Source organism: Amblyomma mixtum, chromosome 3, assembly GCF_055824585.1.
Source record: "Amblyomma mixtum isolate Tamu chromosome 3, ASM5582458v1, whole genome shotgun sequence".
NCBI lineage: Eukaryota > Metazoa > Arthropoda > Arachnida > Ixodida > Ixodidae > Amblyomma > Amblyomma mixtum.
The window spans coordinates 427289763-427301397 of NC_143014.1; positions in this window are offsets into that span (position 1 = coordinate 427289763).

An 11635-nucleotide genomic window follows, 5' to 3' on the forward strand; every position below is an offset into this window, starting at 1 on the left:
TTTAACTCCAGGTCGTAGCGGTTCGCACAATATATCTTTATTAGATCAAGATGGTTGTCATGTTCCAAATGAGCTTCGCTCGGACGTAATGAATGCGTACTTCTCATCTGTTTTCACCCACGAACCAGCCGTAAACATTCCTACATCACAGAGCCTAAATGTATCTGAAATGCCACCTGTTAGTATCTCAGCCGAAGGAATATGTAAACTTATTGAAGATTTAAAGGTATCAAGTGCTCCTGGGCCCGACAACATTTCTGCGAAAATTCTTAAATGTACCAAAGTAATATCCAGCCACTTCCTGCAAATCATTTTTACGCAATCTATTTCTAGTGGCGAAATTCCGTCTGAGTGGAAGATTAGCCGAGTCGTGCCTTGCTTTAAGGCAGGAAACCGCTCTGATCCATCAAATTATCGTCCCATCTCGCTAACATGCATTGCGTGTAAACTACTTGAACATATTATTTACTCCCAAGTAGCTAATCACCTCGATAGAAATTCTTTTTTCTTTCCAAACCAACACGGATTCCGTTCTGGCTACTCATGTGAAACTCAACTTTTTGAATTTACGACTGACCTCCACCTAAACCTTGACTCCTTGTTTCAACAGATATCATCTACCTCGATTTTTCTAAAGCTTTCGACCGAGTTCCCCACCAGCGCCTCTTGGCTAAACTTTCCTCCCTTTCACTGCACCCGCTGATATTATCATGGATTCGCAGTTTCCTAACTAATCGTTCGCAATACACCGTCATCGACAACCATCCTTCTACCGTTACTAAAGTTACCTCCGGACTGCCTCAGGGCTCAGTTCTTGGGCCGCTCCTGTTTCTTGTCTTTATCAATGACCTTCCTGCTGGCATTTCATCATCCATCCGTTTGTTCGCAGATGATTGCGTTCTTTACCGCCGTGTTAGCACTACGAACGACCAGTCATTGCTGCAGGACGACCTGAACTTGATACAAAGTTGGTGCTCTACCTGGCTCATGAAATTGAACGAAACTAAATGCAAGTTTATGCACGTGTCCCGTAAACGATCTAACCTGCACTTTTCATACTCGCTAAACACGACCGCGCTATCTGAAGTTGAATCCTACAGATACCTCGGCAAAGAAATAACAAGTGATCTTAACTGGTCGAAGCACATTACGTCCCTGGCTGCTAGCGTTTCCAAATCACTAGGATTCATCAGACGATCGCTCACATTTTCTCCCCCTAAGGTTAGACTAATCGCATACGAAACTTTCATCCGCACTAAACTTGAATATGCATCGAGCATTTGGAATCCCCATCAAGAGTATTTAGCACATATGTTAGAGGCCATTCAAAATCGAGCTGCTCGGTTTATAACATCAAATTATGATTCTTGGTCGAGTGTTACTAATATCAAATCCTCCGTTGGTTTACCTTCCTTGGCATCCCGTCGTAAGATAGCAAGGCTCTGTCTATTTCATAAACTTTATTATAATTTTCCCCAACTGCGTGAGAGCCTAAATTTGCCCCCTTTAAGATCATCGCGACGTTTGATTAATTGCCGTAGTATTCAACGCATTCATGGTTCAACCAATGCGTTCAATTCCTCGTTCTTGCCAGCTGCCATAGCCGAGTGGAATGTCCTTCCTGACAGTGTTGTGAATGAAGTTAATTCCCTAAAATTTAAACAGATATTAATTGATTTATTCCCCAAATGATTCCTGTTGAAGGCCTTTTTCTTTTTATTTTCTTTTTTTTCCTTTTTCATGTGTTTACCTACTTACTCGCTTGTTTTTCTTTTGAAGTGTTCACAACTGTATCTACATGTGTCTAAGTTTATGTTCCAACTTTGTTCTTTGTTCTTTGTGACTTGATTACTGTTCGACCCCCCCCCCCTTATGTAATGCCCCCTGGGGCCCTTAAGGGTAAATAAATGATGATGATGATGATGATGATGAGCCTTCCTCCATCATGGACACCGTACTTCCTTACCGCACCGATTCGTCCGAATTTACAACCGTTTCTCAGGCTGCTGCGCATGCCGAAGAATGCCGTCAACTCGCCCGTTCTTTTACTTCACACGACCAGCACCGTCAGAAAAGCTCCCGGGCCGCTTCTTCCGGTCTGCCGCCGCCCTATCTTCCTGAATCCTTGGTTTGGCTTTGGGTGCCCTCCTCCAGCCCAGGACAGTCTACAAAACTGCTGAGCAAATACCAGGGCCCCTATCGCGTTGTGCAGCAGACATCGCCTGTTAACTATCTCGTGGAGCCCATCACGCCTTCGTCTGATCGTCGCCGCCGCGGCCGTGAAATTTTGCACTTAGACCGCCTGAAGCCGTACTACGACCCAGCCGTCGTCTCGTGCCTTTAGGCGGCCAGGATGGCGCCTTTTCATCCCGGGGGTATAAGAAAGAGAGTTGTGGTTTGCTGCAACAGCGGCTAGCGCCGATGAAGAAGAGGAAGAAGACAGAAGACAAAGTTGACGAAGCTCCAACAAGCTCTGGTGAGCGCTTGCGAACGCCAGCCTGCTGAGAAGCAGTGCTGGAACAAGGACTGTGGCCGTCCACACTACCTGTGCGAGTTCCCACATTGCACAGCATATATTACATTTCACTAATTGAAGCATTGGTTAAAAGCTGTGAATCGCATCAAAGTGGCATCTGTCAGCCCTATCAGTGTGCCAATTTTCACCAGTCTGACCGTGATCAACATCACGACATCTACGTTGATGTAATAAACTGCACTGCCAACAAATATTTCAGGCTATTGCGACTTTGACAGAAGACCATGCTTCGTTTCTTCTGCTGCAGCGTTGTGCTGTTTTGTTTTGATTCCATCCTGAGTGGGATGTGCCCTGCGTTTCACTGCCTACAGCCTGAGGGATGGGCTCGACCTCAGGGGATCAAACTGTAATGTTCTGCGAGCCAAGATGCTCTGAGCCTTGGAAAAAAGGATGATCCAGTCGGTCGTCACTATGAACTTTCATTCCTGGCCCTTTGCTCGTGAAACCTTTTCAGTATGTAAATAAGTTTTCGTAAATGTTCCATTAAACCTGTTTGTTTTTGTTTTCGAAAGTTCAAAGCTTCAGTCCTTCCTCAGCCTGTAGACTCAAGACATGCTACCAAATAGAGCCTGGGTTTGAATAGATGTCAAGAGAGACAACTCGGCGAAAAACAGAACAACTCCACCGCCTTACGTACGCTGGAGCACTGAAGCTAGCGCCGGCTATGTAACAAAATCTACAGCCTAACTCTGAGTACACAGTAGCTTTCCTGTTCATGAATGAACGGGTCCGCACCTTGAGTCTTTCCAACAAAGTGCCCAAGCATAACGATAGTGAGAGCATTAAAGGTTATAGACACGCAATTTGAGTTTGCCGCCGCTGTGGCTCAGTGGTTAGAGTGCTGAGCTACTGACCCAAAAGACGCAGGTTAGATCCTAGCTGCGACGGTCAAATTTCAGTGGAAGTGAAATGTTAGAGGCCTGTGTAGTGTGCGATGTCAGTGCACGTTAAAGAACCTCAGATGGCCGATATTTTGGAGCCCTCTGCTACGGCATCCCCCCAGCTCTAACCGCTTTGGGAGGTGAAAACCCGCGCAGAAAATAATCAAACGTAGTTTAACTTGCACGTTTCCTTCTTTAAATGATGTGTTAGACATTAAAAAATACATTGAACAGCGTGTGGCATTTGCCTACAACTGTGAAATAATTTATAATTGAATTTGTTCTTTCATGCTCTTTTGGTTTCATCAAACGAACGATGGCTGTGACGTATAGTTGGCCTTAGGCCACGTGAGGCACAAATAAGCCTGCAATATAAACACTGATGCGTAGATTTAAAAGTCTCTACAATACTCGCCAGCCTGCTTGAAGACCTGGAGTGAGAACAAACGACATATCGGCAGTTGTAATGCCAATTTTTTTTTCCTGTCTCTCGTGACCTAATGGTCAACAATACGCTACAGCCATCTTTTGGTTGATAAGCTGCAACAACCTCAAGAAATTCTATTATAAATTAATTAGCAGTATTATGTGAATACCATTAGGTGATCCATGTATATACATAACGCATCATTTCAAAGAAGAAAACATGAAAGCAAATCTTTTGTGTCTATAGTCCTTTTAAAAGGCAGCCACAGGAGATCAGCCATGACAGCCACACAAGCACATAATTACAGCAGCATATATGTATTTCTGCAGTGTGAGCGCCGACAGTGTCCTCAATCCTGCTGCAGAAAGATGCAGAAATGGCGCGGAAGTCATTCCAGCAGTGGCCATTAATGATGGAGCTCCCATACAACGGGTCGCCCATTTGGAGAAGTTGCCCTTCTGTAGATGCAGCTTGATTGTATTCTCCTCCTGCAAGGTCAATGCAGCACTCTTGAAGAATGTCATGAGAAAAACAGACGCTCTCTCAACAAATTCAGTAGCACTAACAAGGAAAAGAGCTTTGTAAAGTTGTACAAGCTGAGAAGAAATCTGAAGGCTTTCTCCTTGCAAAATTAAATGCAGGGCGTGGGCAGTACACGTACCTGCACTTTGCAAGCATGCTTGACTCCAAATGCATGGAACGGTGTGTAGAATTCTGTGTTTCTTACCTAAGTGAAGCTCTTCTGGATGAGAAGCTGCCATGCTTGCATCCCTGTTGTGCTGTCAAACAGGTCATTAACAGGTGGCATGTGCAGCGGTCGCCTTGCCGCTGTAGTTGTGGTGGGGTTCACTGCAGCTCTGCCATTAGGAGGTTGCGGCTCCTTTATCAAGCAGCCAAAGTTGTGGAGTGCTGCGCAGGCTGTTATGATGCAGACCGCTTTTTCTGGCTTGTGCTGCAGCCCCACGTTCAGGCAAGGGAAGCGGCGCTTCCACACTCCAAAGGCCCTTTCGACACTGTTGCGTGTCTTCATGCGGCCCTTCTGGTACCTGTTTGAATAAAGGAATATTACACACTGCCTTGTACAGTCATACCTCGTTAATATGGACACTTTGGCTAGCAAGTAAAAGTCCTGCTAAGGCAAGTCGTTGGGAATAACAAATCGTAGATAAAAAATGTTCTGAAAATAAAACGCTTCCTGATTATGGACTACTTCTGTGCATAGTGGCAGGCAGCAAAGTGGAAACCGGAAAATCTTGGAAGCTCCAGGCACATTATTCTGATTGCCTTTATCTTTAAAATCATGCAGTGCAGGCTGAAGCACGTTTGAAGCACCTAGTGGCCCATGAGATGAGTGATGGCTTCTCTTTGTGAGATTAAGTATCTCCTACTACGACTGTTTGCATGCCGAAAAACTCTGCTCACTGTGCTGACAGCTGCTGATTGTGGTTTTCAGCATAGCGCATGGAGAGAATTTTAGCACCCATTCATGCAATGCAGGGGGTGTTAAGGCGCATTGACTGCCACCGTAAAGCGTGAAAACACACGTGCATAGACGCGTGCAGCCAGAACAAATGTTCATAGTTCGAGTGGTCCATATTAATGAGGCCTCGATTGTATGTGCAACGACTCGAAGCCGCACCTCAAAGGTGTGGTCAAAGTGTGTGTCATGCAACGTCACTGTCACCTTATTAAGGCGAAAGCCTTTAATGTCTAATCGTTGTAAGCAGCAGTTGTCGACAGAAATGTCACGCTTTTCAGTTGGTCGAAATGGTCGTGACGTCAGAGTGCGCGAATTTCAAACGGGGCCAATTGTACTTCAGCTAGTAACCAAGCAACCAATTGAAGGATCGTATAGCGATGCTCCAAGTCAGTGGGACTGAGCTTAGTTAGTAGCTTAATTACTAAATTAGCATAATTAACTTTTCTAGTCAGACCATATCAATAAATAAAACCGACTAAGAAATTGGTCGAGCTCGGGAATCGAACCCCGGTCTTCGGAGTGTGAGACGAGCATGCTATCCACTCTACCATGCCAGCTCGATGGCGTGGGAAGAACAAAGGTGCGTCTAGTGAATACGGTATCTTCGCTCACTCCCATCCTCCTCCCTTCCCTTCTGGCGCGGTTTAGGTGTCCACCGAGATATGAGAGACAGATACATTCCCTTTCCTCAAAAACCAATTTATCGACGAGCCACGCATATAACCGAATGGGCGATGGCGTTCTATGGACTCCTGGAAGCGTTGCAAGACGCTGTCGCGTTCCACTCTTATGTTGAATTCCAATGGCAGATCGGGATCAAGTTTTTTTGCTCGGTTTGGATCAGTCGTATTCCAATGGTAAAATGGGAGCTCGAGTTGTATGTTCCAATGGCAGATCGGGATCAGGCGTAAATCCCGGATCGCTCCGTGGAGCAGCGATTCTTGATCTGCCGAAATCGGCGGATTTGACCGGAACCTCGCGTGACGTTTTCTTTTCCGCCGCGTCTGCTTCCTGTCGCGACCGGCAGCAGCCGCTTCGTTCCTGTCGTCGCTACGTGGTGAGCCGGGCGAGCCGGGACAGACGGGCACTTTCCAGTCAACAGTGCACGGCAATGATCTTGCTTCGAGCCGTGCGGCACTAATGGAAGTGACTTCATGGAAGTGACAGTTCGGACTCGGGCACTGAAAGCTCAGAGTCCAGCAGTGAAGATTCGTCTGAAACGGACAGCGAGTGTGAAGCTGCCGGCCTGTATATGCCTGCCGCCGGCGTCAGAAAAATGCGCTAATATTCTTTGTTCGCGTTCATAACAAGCCCTGGAGTAGAGGAATGTAAAAAATGAATCATTTTTGAGGATCGTTGGCCAATACCGAGTTGCTGGTAGAAGTGATAATTGCGATACAAGCAAATTTCTTCCTGATGACCAGTGCGGCTCGCCTGCTGTCTGCTAGCTCCGCTGTTGGAGGCGTCGCAGAAATCGATCATATACGTCTTTATTTTATTATGACACGAGGAACACAGTAAAACGGTGACGCGAGTAGCACCTTTACTACAGCGCTGGCCAATTCCAAAGCGCCCTCAGCTGCGGCATCGATGAAAAACAGTTAGGCTTAGCGACGACTACGGCAGCCAGGGAGAAACGTTGGCCGGGGGGCAGCGCAGTTCGTCGCTCGGCGTGTCCGCGGGCGGCGTTGTTGCCGAAAGCTCGACTGTCTCGCTGATTGGTTCAGCTGCTTGCGTCTCGCAGTCGCAAGGCTGGAAAATCGAGCAGCGAGCAACTTGCCTGCGCGTCGTCCGCCACTGGCGTCGAGGCTCACTGGCTCTCCGAAGACCGCGGCCGCATACTCGCGTGTTCACGGAGAGTGGACCATCCTGTACATACGCTTTGGTTTTGGTTTTACATTACAGCCTTCGTACTACCTCCTTTTTGTTTCGCCGAGACGGCGTCTGTCAACGCGGAGATCGCGCCTCGCGCAACGCCTGTCGCACTCGAACACGAAGCTAGCAGGGCGTCCGCTCCGGCGGCGCGCCTAGTTTCCGCGGCTCGCCGCTGCGGCGCTGGCGTCGCGCTCCCGAGGGAGCACTGGCATTCCAATCGCAAACTGGGAGGTGGCAAATCTACGCGCTACGACGCGCTCCGTACGCGATCCGACGGAGCGGTCTCGATCTGCCATTGGAATTCAGCATTAGAGGCGAAGCTTAACATCTTAACCACACATCAGTGACCGCACTTTTGGTCAAAAAAGTGCCCCCCTGAATTTTGACGGGTGTCCACCGAGATATGTGAGACAGTTACTGCGTAATATACTTTCCTGAAATACAATTTTCATTTTCTTCATTACGGGCCATCTTTGTCTTCCTTCTTCCACTCCCACTTCCTCCCTTCCTCTACGGTGCGGTTGGGGTGTCCACCGAGATGACAGAATTACTGCGCCCTTTCCTTTCCTCAAAAAGCGTTCAAAGGATAAGGCATCGCGCCGAACGGGTGGCGGTGTTCCGTGGACTGCCTGGCACCGCTACAACACGCTGTCGCGTTCCACTCCTAAGGCGAAGCTTAAGCGTCACCAATCAGCAGTTAATTAGTATTCAGGCACAAATCAGTAATTAACCATTAATTAGTGATTTGTCATCACTTAGTAATTAGTACTCAATTACATGTGACGCCACCAGTGCCACAGAAGCAGTCAAAGTGGTGCGGAAAACGCTTCCGCCTCTACGCACTTTAGACAGTCAAAGTGCCTTCTGAATTTTAACTTGCCTTCCTTATGGTGTGTTTGCCGGCCCAGGGTTTGAGAGCGGTGTCATTAGGGATGGCTGGCATCCATACCCAGCGTCTCCCAGCAGCACACCAGGTACCCGGCTCTCCTGATACAAAACCCGCAGGCGGAAATTGTCAAAGATGCGACTATCGTGCACCGAACCTGGCCAGCTCGCAACGATGTCGTAGAACTGAAGCTGTGGTCCAGTGACAGCCTGCATCAAACAAGCAATACAGCAGTCAGCAAAACTAGGGGGCGTACGGCGCCTTTTATTTTGTGGGTTCGGGATAAACTACCTGCAAAGTATGGACGCTGTTGACACGGTAGTGTTTCATTGAAGAAATCCAGAACACTTGTGAAACCTGCTTTCAAGTGCTACTAGCAAAAAGAAACACATTGCAGCGCTACGACGGTGGTCTGCATTGTGAACAAAGCTACATTCTAAAGCAGTCACTGTGTTTAAAAGGAAAAGCTGGACTTCGAGCGCAGTATTGTACACAGCGACATATTTCGCATTATTTCACCCGCCAGCACTCTAGACAAGCAAGATCACGGTAGTACGTTCATAGCATCTCGAAAAAAAAAAAGTCCACACGCGTTGCAAGAAAAAAGTGCGCAGAAAGCTACAATTTTCATTGCTTACCTGCACATTGACTGAAAAGTAGCCCTTGCGGTTACGAAAGACTTCCGCGTCTTCACCGCCGGGACCCTTGATTCGTACGTGTGTGCAGTCAATGCAACCCGTTACACCTGGAAACTCGGCCAGCTCATAGAAATTCCGCATCACTTTTGCAAACTGGGACACGTCGGGAAAGCACACAAGCATTGGGCACAGGTGCTTCGCTATAAGCACTGTCATTTTGCCAACTGAGCGGCACACCGTTGACTGCGGAATACGCACGAAGTCCCCGGTGACTGTTTGGAACGTGCCAGCGGCATAAAACCTGAGTGCCATCAGCAACTGCAGCATGGGAGGCACAGGCTTTCCCCGGTTGTCGGCACTTTCTCGTAGAGGCAACATAGCCAGTAGCTGTCGTACGGGGTTCTTCGTGAACCTCTACCGCGCGAGGAATTGTTCCTGATTGTAAACCTCCATGGGGTTATCCGATCGCAGAGTGCCGGTCGCGGAACCTTCGGGATAGAATGCGCCTCCGAAAAAGCAACATCCATGGCGTAGCACGCGAACTCAAAGGCAGAAATCCTGCGGGCGACTTTACGGTTGGCTGCCATGTTGGAGAACAACGCAGCAAGTCGGTTCCAAGCTAGCCCAGACGCTGACTTGAAACTTGGCCGCCTTCGGTCAAGTCAAGCACGGCGCACGCCTCGTTCCAAGTCGAGTAAGGTTTGTGGCACACGATGAAGCTGTCTTCAGACCAGCGCAAGTCAATTACGAGTCAAGTTACATTTCTGCATTCGGGGGTTAGTGAGTTCAAATCGAGTGGCGGGAAAATTTTTAAATGGAATTTTTGCGCCAAGCATTGTGTTGGTGGCATTTGCGCTGCTGTTAAAAACCGGGATAGCAGTATGGTATCCCATAAAACTAGGTTCAGGGCTTGCAAGAAGTGGTTTATCCCATTCCGCTAGCTTGTGCAAGAAACTACTTCAGGGATATGTGCAGGTGTCTGTAATGTGTTCCTGGGTAAGCCCTAACTCGTTAGGGGGAAGGCAGCTTCTAATCTGGCACTACAGTGCCAATGTCGTGAGTGTAAATCATAAGATGACCCATCAGTGTGCACGCCTGATTTCTGTGACACTTCAGTGGTGTATAGAAGTGGTAAACAAATCTGTAAGGTATTTGATGCATATCTCCAAGGCAACGGCTGCATGAGTAGCGAAGCCATTAGTCAATCTTCAACGGAAAGAATTTTCTTTTTTAGATGACGTGCTTGTATATCAGTGACAGTTATTTGTTGTCCTGCCTTTCGCTGGTGTGGGTCATGTGTGCGCATCTTCATGCGAGCCTTCTTTTCCTTCACAAAAAATTCAATTGATAGTCCAACCTGTTTTCTTCTCTTTTCCTGTATTGCATCTTTTGGCTGGTTTTAAATCTGTAACTGAGCTCAGACCGTGATAATTACAGCCGGAAAACAGGGATACTGAATGTGAGCTTGGCATACATGCCTACTGTATGTGTGAAAGTGTAGTTTACAATATTCAGAAATGCTTGATAGCCTTACAAGAATCTAAAATTTTGTTGGAATTCCTATTTGTTCTCTGTTCAAGTGTCGAGAGTTTTTCCGCTTCATCGTGTGATTAGAGCCACTTTGATACTTCAGCTGAAATCTTTTCTTCAGCCTGCATGTTTCTCACTTTTGGGACAGAAACGTGGAGGCTAATGAAAAGAGTTCAGCTTAAAAGTGTATAGACACCTAATCTTGGTGGCATGTTTTCTTCTCTATAATGATGCGGAAGACACTACTATGCATGAATCACGATCTGGTATTCGCGTACGACCGCTAAATAATTTATAATCAAATTTTTCTGCCATCCTGTTTCGGTGAACAATTTGACTATGGCTATGACATCAAAGAGCGGTTATAGGTCACGTGAGGCGTGGAAAAACTGCACTTATAATCGCTGCTTCATCATTTTAATTCGCTACAGCGCTGACGCCAGCATTCCTTAAGACCCAGAAGTACCAATTGTATTGCAGTTTTTCATGCCTCACGCGACCAATAACCTCGCTTAGACGTCACAGCCATCATTCAGCTGTTGAAACCGAAACAAATACAGCAGGAGAAAGAAATTTGATTATAAACTATTTAGCGGTCATAGGAGGATGCCATGTGGTAATCCGTGTATAATACTTTATGCCTTATTACAAAAAAAAAAACACGTGCCAAACGATAAGGACAGCAAAGTGAGCTATGGAAAGAAACATGATAAGTCTAACATTAAGAGACCAAAAGGGGGCGGAGTGGGTGAGGGAACAAACGCGGGTTAATGACATGCTACTTGAAATTAAGAGGAAGAAATGGGCTTGGGCGGGGCTTGTAATGCGAAGACAAGATAACCGCTGGTCCTTAAGGGTAATGGACTGGATTCCAAAAGAATGCAAGCATAGCAGGGGGTGGCAAAAAGTTAGATGGACGGATGAGATTAAGAAGTTTGCGGGGATATGGTGGCCACACCTAGCAAAGGACAGGGTTAATGTGGAGACATGAGTGATTCCTTTGCCCTGCAGTGGGCGTAGTCAGGCTGATGATGATGGTACGTGTCGCACCTGCTGCTTCGTGCTATCAGCTGGCCCATGCTTGGCCGACCAGACTAGCCAAATTTGTGATGTGGGTTTTCTATTGCACCTGCATTTGTGCACACAGAGGACTTGAATGGTAGCAGGTGATCCTGTGCATGTGTTCACGCCACAGCACACATGACCCACACAGAAAGCTTCTCTGCTTTTAGTAAGACAGCTGCATCAGTCTGGGACATAACGTATCCCAGAGCTAGAGTATGAGTAAATTGCTCTGGAATTTTAATCTGGTATCAGGTAGCATAGTGCAAAAGAAGGCTAGCGCGGCTGCCTAATATTCTCTTGGGCAGCTGTGTTGGATT